The sequence below is a fragment of the Electrona antarctica genome (assembly GCF_951216825.1).
Source record: "Electrona antarctica genome assembly, chromosome: 2".
Taxonomy (NCBI): domain Eukaryota; kingdom Metazoa; phylum Chordata; class Actinopteri; order Myctophiformes; family Myctophidae; genus Electrona; species Electrona antarctica.
In genome coordinates this window covers 965,401-976,855 of record NC_136807.1, presented here as the reverse complement: position 1 = coordinate 976,855, position 11,455 = coordinate 965,401, and the positions used below count along the sequence as shown (strand labels likewise).

The 11,455-nt window shown below is 41.8% G+C and overlaps 1 long non-coding RNA gene across 1 annotated transcript; it reads left to right on the top strand.

Moving 5' to 3' along the window:
• The first annotated feature begins 6,904 nt into the window (after window positions 1–6,904).
• LOC306941793 lies at window positions 6,905–9,820 on the top strand. Its single transcript, XR_013792214.1, has 3 exons — window positions 6,905–6,996; window positions 7,227–7,321; window positions 8,730–9,820. It is a non-coding gene; the product is annotated as an uncharacterized lncRNA (long non-coding RNA).
• The last annotated feature ends 1,635 nt before the right edge of the window (window positions 9,821–11,455 follow it).

Here is an 11,455-nt window from a genome sequence, read left to right as displayed (position 1 = left end):
GTCCGTGGCTCAAATGGGTCTGAGAGGTTGAATCTCATCAAATGGTGGTCCGTGGCTCAAATGGGTCTGAGAGGTTGAATCTCATCAAATGGTGGTCCGTGGCTCAAATGGGTCTGAGAGGTTGAATCTCATCAAATGGTGGTCCGTGGCTCAAATGGGTCTGAGAGGTTGAATCTCATCAAATGGTGGTTCGTGGCTCAAATGGGTCTGAGAGGTTGAATCTCATCAAATGGTGGTCCGTGGCTCAAATGGGTCTGAGAGGTTGAATCTCATCAAATGGTGGTCCGTGGCTCAAATGGGTCTGAGAGGTTGAATCTCATCAAATGGTGGTCCGTGGCTCAAATGGGTCTGAGAGGTTGAATCTCATCAAATGGTGGTCCGTGGCTCAAATGGGTCTGAGAGGTTGAATCTCATCAAATGGTGGTCCGTGGCTCAAATGGGTCTGAGAGGTTGAATCTCATCAAATGGTGGTCCGTGGCTCAAATGGGTCTGAGAGGTTGAATCTCATCAAATGGTGGTCCGTGGCTCAAATGGGTCTGAGAGGTTGAATCTCATCAAATGGTGGTCCGTGGCTCAAATGGGTCTGAGAGGTTGAATCTCATCAAATGGTGGTCCGTGGCTCAAATGGGTCTGAGAGGTTGAATCTCATCAAATGGTGGTCCGTGGCTCAAATGGGTCTGAGAGGTTGAATCTCATCAAATGGTGGTCCGTGGCTCAAATGGGTCTGAGAGGTTGAATCTCATCAAATGGTGGTCCGTGGCTCAAATGGGTCTGAGAGGTTGAATCTCATCAAATGGTGGTTCCGTGGCTCAAATGGGTCTGAGAGGCTAAATGTCATCACATGGTGGTTCCGTGGCTCAAATGGGTCTGAGAGGCTAAATGTCATCACATGGTGGTTCCGTGGCTCAAATGGGTCTGAGAGGCTAAATGTCATCACATGGTGGTTCCGTGGCTCAAATGGGTCTGAGAGGCTAAATGTCATCACATGGTGGTTCCGTGGCTCAAATGGGTCTGAGAGGCTAAATGTCATCACATGGTGGTTCCGTGGCTCAAATGGGTCTGAGAGGCTAAATGTCATCAGATGGTGGTCCGTGGCTCAAATGGGTCTGAGAGGCTAAATGTCATCACATGGTGGTTCCGTGGCTCAAATGGGTCTGAGAGGCTAAATGTCATCAGATGGTGGTTCCGTGGCTCAAATGGGTCTGAGAGGCTAAATGTCATCACATGGTGGTTCCGTGGCTCAAATGGGTCTGAGAGGCTAAATGTCATCAGATGGTGGTTCCGTGGCTCAAATGGGTCTGAGAGGCTAAATGTCATCAGATGGTGGTTCCGTGGCTCAAATGCCCAATAAATAATGGGCCTCGACATGAAAAGGGTTGAAAACCGCTGCTCTAAAGTATTATTTCTTTGCCCCCCCCCCCCCCCCCCCCCCCCCCCCCGGCCAGTCACAAGCAGAGCTGTGAGCAGTACCAGCAAGATCTTCTGGCTCAGATGAAGCACCGCCTGCTGGAGGCCGACCAGGCTCAGACGGAGACGGAACGCCAGCAGGGTCTTCTGGTCCAGGAGCGCTACCGCCACAAGATGGACGACATCTTGTCTCAGCCTCTCTCCTCCTCCTCCTCCGCTGTCATGTCTGTCCACCCCTTTAGACGCTCAGCGGTGCAGTGTTGATTTTGTAAGGCATTTTTCATTTTAGTTTGCGTCATTTTATAGTCATTTTACTCACCTGGAATGTTTCAGTGTTCGTGTAGTCGACGAAATATCATTGTCGACCACAATGTATTTTGGCGGGCCTTGGTGAAGGTTGGCGAAAGGGCCTTTCTTGTGTGGAATTTGCATGTTCTTCCCGTGTCCCCTAGTGTAGGTACCCTCACAAAAACATGCAGTAATCCTGGTCTGTAAACTACCTCCCCCTGGCCTGCCGGGGCGCCTGATGGAGGGGAAAGGAACTGGTTGGAATAACGTGTTCCTTCCACGCTCTACGTCCAACCAGGGAAACTCCCCCCTGTCAGGTGTAAAGGAGCGACTTGGACACTCAGGCATGAAGGAAGCATGAGTTCAAGTCCGTTGCCCTCCCCATGTCCCCCATATATGGGGACTAGGTTGGCGGAGGGTGTGTAGAGCCCAGGATCACATTAGATAATTGACAGAGGGGGTGAAAAATGGGTTACATTATTATTATTATTATTTTTAAGATATATTTAGTCTTGTACTTTTAGTGATCATAGCTTAGTTTTCATGTGGTTTCCATTTAGTTTTCGTCAGTGTAAATAAGGTAGTCGACGAACATTTATAGTTTGACTAAAACACTGCAGCGGTGGCGGAAAGTAACTGCGTTTACTGTTTTTAGGTGCTTTAACTATTTCCAGTACTTTTACTTTACTGCTCCCACCTCAGATCCAAATGTTGTACTTTTTTACTCCATTGCATTTATTTGAAATCTTTATTTGAAATCTTTACTAATTTCGGCCATTTGAAAATAGCAGATCTGCAAGCTCCCTTTTCTATTGAAAATCCCCACGGAGAAGTCTTATAGATTGTGTCATATACCAAAAAAAAATTAATAAATACATTGGTATGTGACTGTGTTGTGTTGTGAGTGAAAGTGGTTCTCTAAGTGTTCTAGTTCAGTCACATAACTCACAAATAGATTGAACCGATATTTAAAGATGGCGTGCCATAGTTTTGTACATTTTCTGTTTGTTTTTTTACAGAACCTTTCCCACGTACCGATCAGAATACTGGTGCACCAACCAACCAAACAGACAACAAACCACCAGTACATGCAACAGGAGAAGAAACCGATCAGAATACTGGTGCACCAACCAACCAAACAGACAACAAACAGCCAGTACACGCAACAGGAGAAGAAACCGATCAGGCCGCATTGCTTAGCCCAGTTGATGATGGGAAATACATTTAGGCCTGACGTCGAAATTTAAAAAAAATTAAAGAATCCTGACAGTTTTCTGAAATACTTATGTTTCTGTATCAGTGGTGCTCAATATTTTATGTCAAGGACACCAAAAATTATATGTAATTGGCCACCGACCCCATCTGAAAATATGTTGTTCCAGGGACCCCTCCCAGAAGCAAAGATTTGAGTTAAAGAATATGTATTCAAAGATTTGCACTACATTTTCACGATTTTTCAAAAATAGCAGATCTACAAGCTCGTAGCGTGGCACTCGGTGCCAGGCTATGAGCTTGTAGATCTGCTATTCTTCAATAGCTAAAGTAAAACATAATGCTTAAAACACCAAAAGGAACCTCACCTCAAAAAACCTCACTCATTGATTCACTCGTCTAGGCTACCAAAATCTGTTTTAATTGGGAAAAACAAATGTATAATTTCTCAGGTCAAATATTGATATGGTATTAAACATGAAATTAATTAATTACAAAGTCTAATTAATTAGATTATTTTTAATCCAGTCCCAGCCCTAGAAAACATATACATTTTTCCCGCAGAATCATCTAACTCCAGCAAATCACCACAGATAGAAGACATCTTACTAACAAATATGTATCTTACGTCGTCATATTTAGGGCTTTAAAACAAAAAGTGAACCTTGTTTTTAACATGGGCGTCAATGGGAAATTGTGAAATTTGTGTGCCTATTTCAGCATTTTTCAATATGATCCCCTACTTGGATTTCTTAGGACTTTTGCTATGTTATTACTAACATATTTATGAAACAAAACAAAGTTTAATGAGTTTGTTGCAATTAGTTTGAGGTTGACCCCTTTCCCCCCCTTAGATTCCCTGATTTAAATGTAGTGCCCTCTGTAACAGAATCTGTATGACAAAAAAAGCACTACTTTTATTAGTTATAGCCAGGAGGTGGCAGTGTGACTCCACCACGTTCCAAGGATCATAAACCAACAATCCTAGGCTTTCATTTTTCCAATCTGTGTACTAATTCTGATATACTGCTGATAATATTTCAATATTTGCCATACTCATATAAGAGGAATTAAAAAGGATGTCAAAAACAGGTCTCATTACTATTAGTGTTTGGATTATCTGTGTGAATTATTTCACAGTGTATTGTTTCATTTGTGGTGTTTCACGTTTAAATTCCCTGAAGTGTACTGATACAAGTCCATCGGACAAACAGTATATGTAACATGATTCAATCAGTTATGATTAACAAGCCACATTTAAGTATGTTCGTTTACAAGAACATGTCTTTCGATTATCATCTCTTGTTAAAAATACAAGAAAGTGTGCATTTATTTATCCAATGGATTTATTAACTTAATTCCAACCAATATTGTTCTGTACCCACACACAATGGTCAAAATGCATTAAAATTTACGGGCAAATGGTTATTAGGAACAGTAAATGTAACATGATTAAATCTGTTATGATTAACAAGACACATTTAAGTTTTTTGTGTACAAGAATATGTCACTTTTTTTGAGAATCATCTCTTGTTAACAATACAAGAACGTGTGCATGTATTTCTCAAATGGATTTATTTACTTAATTCCAACCAATGTTGTTCTGTACCCACACAAAATGGTCAGAATTCAGTAAAATATACAGCATTATGGCTTGGAAACCTGGACACGCCCCTTCAATAACTTTTGCCCCTTCAAGAAGACCTGACGTCAGACGCCATTTCACCGCGCACCTGCTCACAAACTTCTTCACCGCACCTGCATCACTTCACCGTTTTTCCACGGTTAAGGTAAGAATAATATTAGCCGAGCATTTGATTAAGGTTCAATTTAGCAAGTGTTTACATTATGTTTTGTTTGGAGTAGTGAAAAACGGAGTGTTTGCTGCTGTACAGCACACATCAAAGCAGACACACGTGTGACGGTTTTATTTTCGCGTCAGTGGCTGGTTGTTTTTGATACCAATGCATGTTGAACACGTTGTGTATTTGGTGTTTAAATTAGAAAGAGGGCTGTGAAACAACTCATTTGGTTTCACAACTTTCATGAAACTACGTTTCATCTTGACTGCAGCCTTGGACAGTCGCATACATTACAGTTCCCAACTTCCCGCATGGCCGATGCAGCGGATTGACATTTTAATGGACGCGTTACGTGTGAAAAAAGCCCTATTCATAGTTTAGTTGTGTTTTTGATGAACGTGCTCATACTGTAGTGTATATCTATACCGTCCATGGCCAACACCTCCTCAAATTGAACGGCCGAGGGTAGCCAACGCGAGTACCCGGCCTCTGTCCCCGACACACACACTCGTCACGGCCAGCAGGACAGCGCTGTGTCCGTGGTTTTGCGAGCTGAGCTGTCAATTGCATTAGCATTAGGACAAGTGTGGCGAAGTAGAAACGTGGAGAGAGAGTGTTTTGGAACAAGCTAGCAGTGGTGTACATTGATTTGTGTCAAATGGAGTCTGTATGGCTGAAGATAAATGAACACATGACGTCGGTGGGAGAGGAGTTAGTGTGTTTTGGACAAACAGCGTGTTGTTGATTTGTGTCAGCTGAAGCTTCATGTCAGAGTGTTTGTGTTGTGCCTCAGTGAGGCCAACCTCTTCCAGAGAGATGGAGACACTAAATCTCAGCTGGAGAAACATGTTTGCATGCATGCATTGCTGCCTTGCATTTTTTGATGAATTGAACATGGTGGACCCTCTTGTAAACAAGTGTAATGCTTAATTGGATCGTCCACTCGCAGTTAACAGCCTTTGTATTGAGTTTGTGCTTGAATTGTACTGTAATTCTGCAAACTGTTAATACATATTTCAATCTATCAATATCAATCAATCAAAGCATGCTATGTATGTGCTACTATGCCAAGTGACTGACAAGTGTTGAGTCTGTCACTCACTTTGTGTGATTTATGGCGTTGTCTTTCTGTTAAAATCCAAATATGTTAACTTAAGAACTCTGGACATATTACGACATTGTTTATTAATTGTGCACACGTGTAGCCTATTGTATTTCCCCACAGTCACAGACCAAATGTTATTCTCACAGTTATAACTAGTTTAACTTGCAAATATATTGTGGTTTAATATCGTGGTGGTTTCTAAGCATAGCCCAGGACATTGGACATAGACATTGGTGATCTTGCATTATAGACTGGTCGGTGTCAGGGGAAAAAAGGGTCCACATTTTGCAGGTGTGTGTGTGTGTGTGTGTGTGTAGCACACCTGCCCCAAATATAATGTTACTGCTTATTGGCTACATTTATGTACCTGCTTGTGATTCATGCATTGAAAGATATGTCTGTTTTTATCAGATGTCTGATAAGTTGTTTAATTATGTTTTTACTGTGATGTGATGTCTTCTCGACTGACTTCTATGCTTGGAAGTATTCCTTGTCATTGGAGGAAGAATCACAGTTTAACCAACTTAACCCTACACATTGGCTATTTCAATACAGCAGATGTTCAGTACAAGGTTGTAGATCAGCTATTCTCCAAACATCTATTTAAAATAAAGTATAGTATCGAGTCAATCGCACACATTCACACACGCATGCTGTAGTCATGAGGTTTCACTAACTGTTTTTACTGTGATTTCAGGGCGGCTTCTCGACCGACCCACCCCACCCCAGTGACCCCACCCCAGCCAGCCAGCTGACACGTCCACTGCAGCTAGCTGGACTGGACTGGAGTGGTTCAGTCACACAGGTATTCTTTTGAACTCTGGTCCTAGATTGGCTAACATCTACAAGCTCAATGTTTTGCCTGACCTCTATGCTTGGAAGTATTCCTTGTCATTAGAGGAAGAATCACAGTTGAACCAATGTACAGTACAAGCTTGTAGATCAGCTATTTTCCAAACAGATTTTTAAAATAAAGTATAGTAGAGAGTCAATCGCACACATTCCAGTTAAAACTGCTAGTTCGCACACGCACGCACGCAGTAGTCATGAGGTTTCACTAACTGTTTTTACTGTGATTTCAGGCTGACCGACCCACCCACCCACCCAGCCAGCTGACGTCCACTGAAGCCTGGAGTGGTCACCTGCACCAAGCCAAAGAAGCAAGTTGCAGCTGTCGCACAGGTAAAGACCTTCACATAACACGCAATGTTCTCATTTTCTTTTGAGCTTCCTTCAACCCCAAAAATAGCCAATCTACAAGCTCATTTGTTTTGCTTGACTCCAAATATGTTTGACGTATTCCTTCTCATTGGAATTTCTGGAAAGTAGACTTGCAATAGTGTAGTGGTTAGTTTGATGCACTTCTGCATTCTGATGTCTGTACTGTACAATGTCATTTCATGTGTTTGTAGGACCACAGCATTGAGTCCTGTAGAGAAGCTGTCACCAGAGTCCTCATTGTCTTCCTTGGGGGGAAAAGACGGAGGAGTTGATCAAGGATTACAAGGTAAAGAAAATCTACCTCTGTTCTAAACTTCTTGCTAAAAGACCTAGCCTATAGATAGAGCACCGAAGTCTGACGTCACTTTCAGTAGAGGGCACCAACACACAGGTTCATGTATTTTTTTTTTTTATTTGCATTGAAATCTCCATAGGGCTATTTTAGGTCGCTTCATATAAGAACTGTTTGAAAAATAAACCGACCACCCCGGCCTTTCTGTCAGCGGAGTGGCTGTGCGTCGTTAATGATGTCCATTCATATTTGATACAGCCAGTTTCTGGAGAAAATGGAATTAATGTGGCCGCAAAAGCCTTGAAACTACATATGAAGGCAATGTCGCTGCTAATATACGTCACGCCCAGCTGTCAACACATTGCGTTCCTGAGATTCCTCGTCCAGCTGGTGGTGACTCGACTCGTACTAACCACGAAACATTAAATATCAATAAAATAAAAATAAACGTAATTGACATTCAGTTTCTGTTGTGCGACGGGCAGATGCAGCCACCTGCCTACCCAGAAATGTAGTCTCTAGGTTGTTTGACTCGTTTCTAACGCTTATTTTGTTACTCTTTGGGTATATTTGTACATTTCCACCTTCAGTCGATGCTTCATATCCATAACTTTTTATTTGCATCACCCCGGCCTTTTCACTCATATTATGAGTGAAAAGGCCGGGGTGATGCAAATAAAAAGTACATGAACCTGTGGACTGACGCCCTCTACTGACAGTGACGTCAGGACTTCGGTGCTCTATATGAGACAGGATTTTGTCCTATTTGATTGCATTAAATTACTTTAAACGACTTTAAATTCACTTCATCACTCACTTTGCCACTCAATCTGCCATTTACTTTATGCATGTGCATACCCTCTATAGAGCCTATCTGATGGCTTGGTGGGATCAATGGATGGTCAGTTGGCTGGTCAGTTAAGTAATATCATGGTCAGCAGGCTATACCAAATACTAGTAGTTTTGGCACATGTTCTAAAATGTCCTGGTAGATTGTGAGGTTTTCACTGTCTGTGATGATTTTGGATGCCATATCATCTGCTGGTGTCGGTCCACTGTGTTTTATCAAGTCCAGAGTCAATACAGCCATCTACCATGAGATGTGTTGTTGACAAGCTTTATGGAGATGCTGATTTGCTTTTCTAGCGAGACTTGGCACCTGCCCACAGTGCCACAACTACTAGTAACTGGTATACTCAACATAGTATTAATGTTGGTGGAAGGTGTGAGACACTGGACACAACAATACAAATGAGATTACAGCTGCTGTCAAAGCAAAACTGGGCTTCTATTAGCCCAGACCACACTTGCTACAAACTGCTGTGTAGACTGCAGAGAGAGAGAGAGCAAAGACAAATGCACCTTTTTGTTTTAGCATATTCTCACTGTCTGTTTTCCCCAGGTATTTGATGACGATGATGCAGCTGTCCAAGAGGCCATCTCTTCTAGTGTCCTGAGCATCTTCGAGTACAGCAGAGGTGGTGGTCTCGACAGAACGGCCAGGGGATCCGCAAGTAATTCCGACGGGGCATTAGTCCTAGGTTGTCGTTTGTCTGACCAATGACTAGTCTGAACTAAGTACTGCACCCTAGGCCATAATGACCTTTAGAACACCCCATCAGGTAGGTGCAAGTATTTGCAACATCAGGGATACCATTATGGCCTAACTTTTTCAATGAGGCTATAGCCCTCAGGGGTACTAATCAAATTATTTACGTATGTTAAGTATGTTCTAAAGGTCATGGCCTAATCATTACCTCTGATAGATGTGTTAATGGACTCTATATTTGAACAAATACAATTATGTTTCTTTGTGTTTTTGTTATGCACTGATAATTTTGTTAAGAAAAGCCAAACGCTGTGGGTCCAATGGGTCCCATAGAGAACCACAGTACACTGTGGGTCCACTGCCCACAGAGCCATAGAGAACCACATTACACTGTGGGTCCAATGGTTTCCACTGCCCACAGCCATAGAGAACCACAGTACACTGTGGGTCCACTGCCCACAGAGCCATAGAGAACCACATTACACTGTGGGTCCAATGGTTTCCACTGCCCACAACCATAGAGAACCACAGAGCCATATAGAACCACAGTACACTGTGGGTCCAATGGGTTCCGTGCACTGCCAACAGAGCCATAGAGAACCACAGTACACTGTGGGTCCAATGGGTCCACTGCCCACAGGGCCATAGAGAACCACAGTACACTGGGTCCACTGCCCACAGGGCCATAGAGAACCACAGTACACTGTGGGTCCAATGGGTCCACTGCCCACAGGGCCATAGAGAACCACAGTACACTGTGGGTCCAATGGGTTCCACTGCCCACAGGGCCATAGAACCACAGTACACTGTGGGTCCAATGGGTTCCACTGCCCACAGGGCCATAGAGAACCACAGTACACTGTGGGTCCAATGGTTCCACTGCCCACGAAGCTATCATATTGTGGCTGCATTTACTTTGTTTTTATGCACTGATATAATTTTGTTTTAAAAGAAACCGTATAACCTTATGTTCCAATTTGAGGAATAAAACAATAAATTGTTTTTTTATACCTGATGCCATTTGACTCTTGCTGGTGGTGTTCGTAGGACAAGACAAACTTATGTTTGAGTATTTTCAGTTTATAATCAGAAGTTGTACAGAAAAGAACATGGTGGTCATAGGACAATACAAACATTTGTTTGAGTATTTTCAGTTTGTAATCAGAAGTTGTATAACTTCTGATTACAAACTGAAAATACTCATTGATCTTTTTTTAATAAATGGGGTGGCATTTTTATATATATATAAAAATTCCACCCCAGTTTATTTAAAAAAATCAATGAATTTAATTGAGTCAAAAACGTACTTTTATTAAACAAGACTAGTTCTTGTATAAAATACGTAATCCATTCAATTCAATAGTCTACATTTTCCAGTAAAATCTACAAGATATATCCAGTAAAATCTACAAGGTACGTCCTATGTCCAGTAAAATCTACAAGATATGTCCAGTAAAATCTACGAGATAATGTCCAGTAAAATCTACAAGATATGTCCCGTAAATTTTACTGGACATATCTTGTAGATCCAGTACATTTTACTGGACATATCTTGTAGATTTTACTGGACATATCTTGTAGATTTTACTGGACATATCTTGTAGATTTTACTGGAAAATGTAGACTATTGAATTGACTGGATTGCGTATTTTATACAAGAACTAGTCTTGTTTAATAAAAGTACCTTTTTGACTCAATTAAATTCATTGATTCTTTTAAATAAATGGGGTGGCATATTTTTATCAGGTAATGAAGTATGTTGTTATCATCAAATGAGGCCAGAGAAAACAAAAACACACGTCTGTCTGTCTGTCTGTCACATAGCAGCTTTCATATTTATTTTTAGTATTTAGTATTTAAAAAAATCACACCCGTGTGAACCGAGTGGTGTAAGGTCTTATATAGACTGATCAGCTGTGGTCTGACGTAATGTCTGACGTAATTAAATCACACCCGTGTGAACTGGGTGACCATAGCAACCGTGCTCATTTTTTGAGCACAGACAGACAGACACGTAAACTAACAAAGCCAGTTGTAGGAGTGGTTTACACCACTCAAAAATAAAGGCTTAAACTGTTGATGCATGACCGGCTATCTGCATATGGAGCTGGCCTGTTCTGACATCACAATGATGTTCTGACATCACAATGATGCGCGACCTCGCCCTTTATTAGCCAATAATTGATGATCACACCTGATCACCCCCCAACGGGCATGGATCACCCCTAGATCTCCATATATGGAGCTGGCTTGTTCTGACATCACAATGTGGAATACATTTTGGGCATTTATATGAATGTAAATTTGCATTGCAGTGCAAACTGAGACCAATGAAATTGGTCTCAGTTTGCTTGTACTTTCCTTGTACTTTCCTTGAACTGTACCCAGTCCCACTCTACAAACTTAATATAATGCTCAATCAATCAATCAATCAATCACACACACGCAAGGCTTTGTTTGTTCTGTCACCAATGAGACTTGCTAGCCTGGTTAACCTGCACTCCACCTTGAATACATTTCATTCCGTTCTGCGAGGTAGTATTTTCTTCTTTAAGTTATACTGCTGGCTGCAATAAATC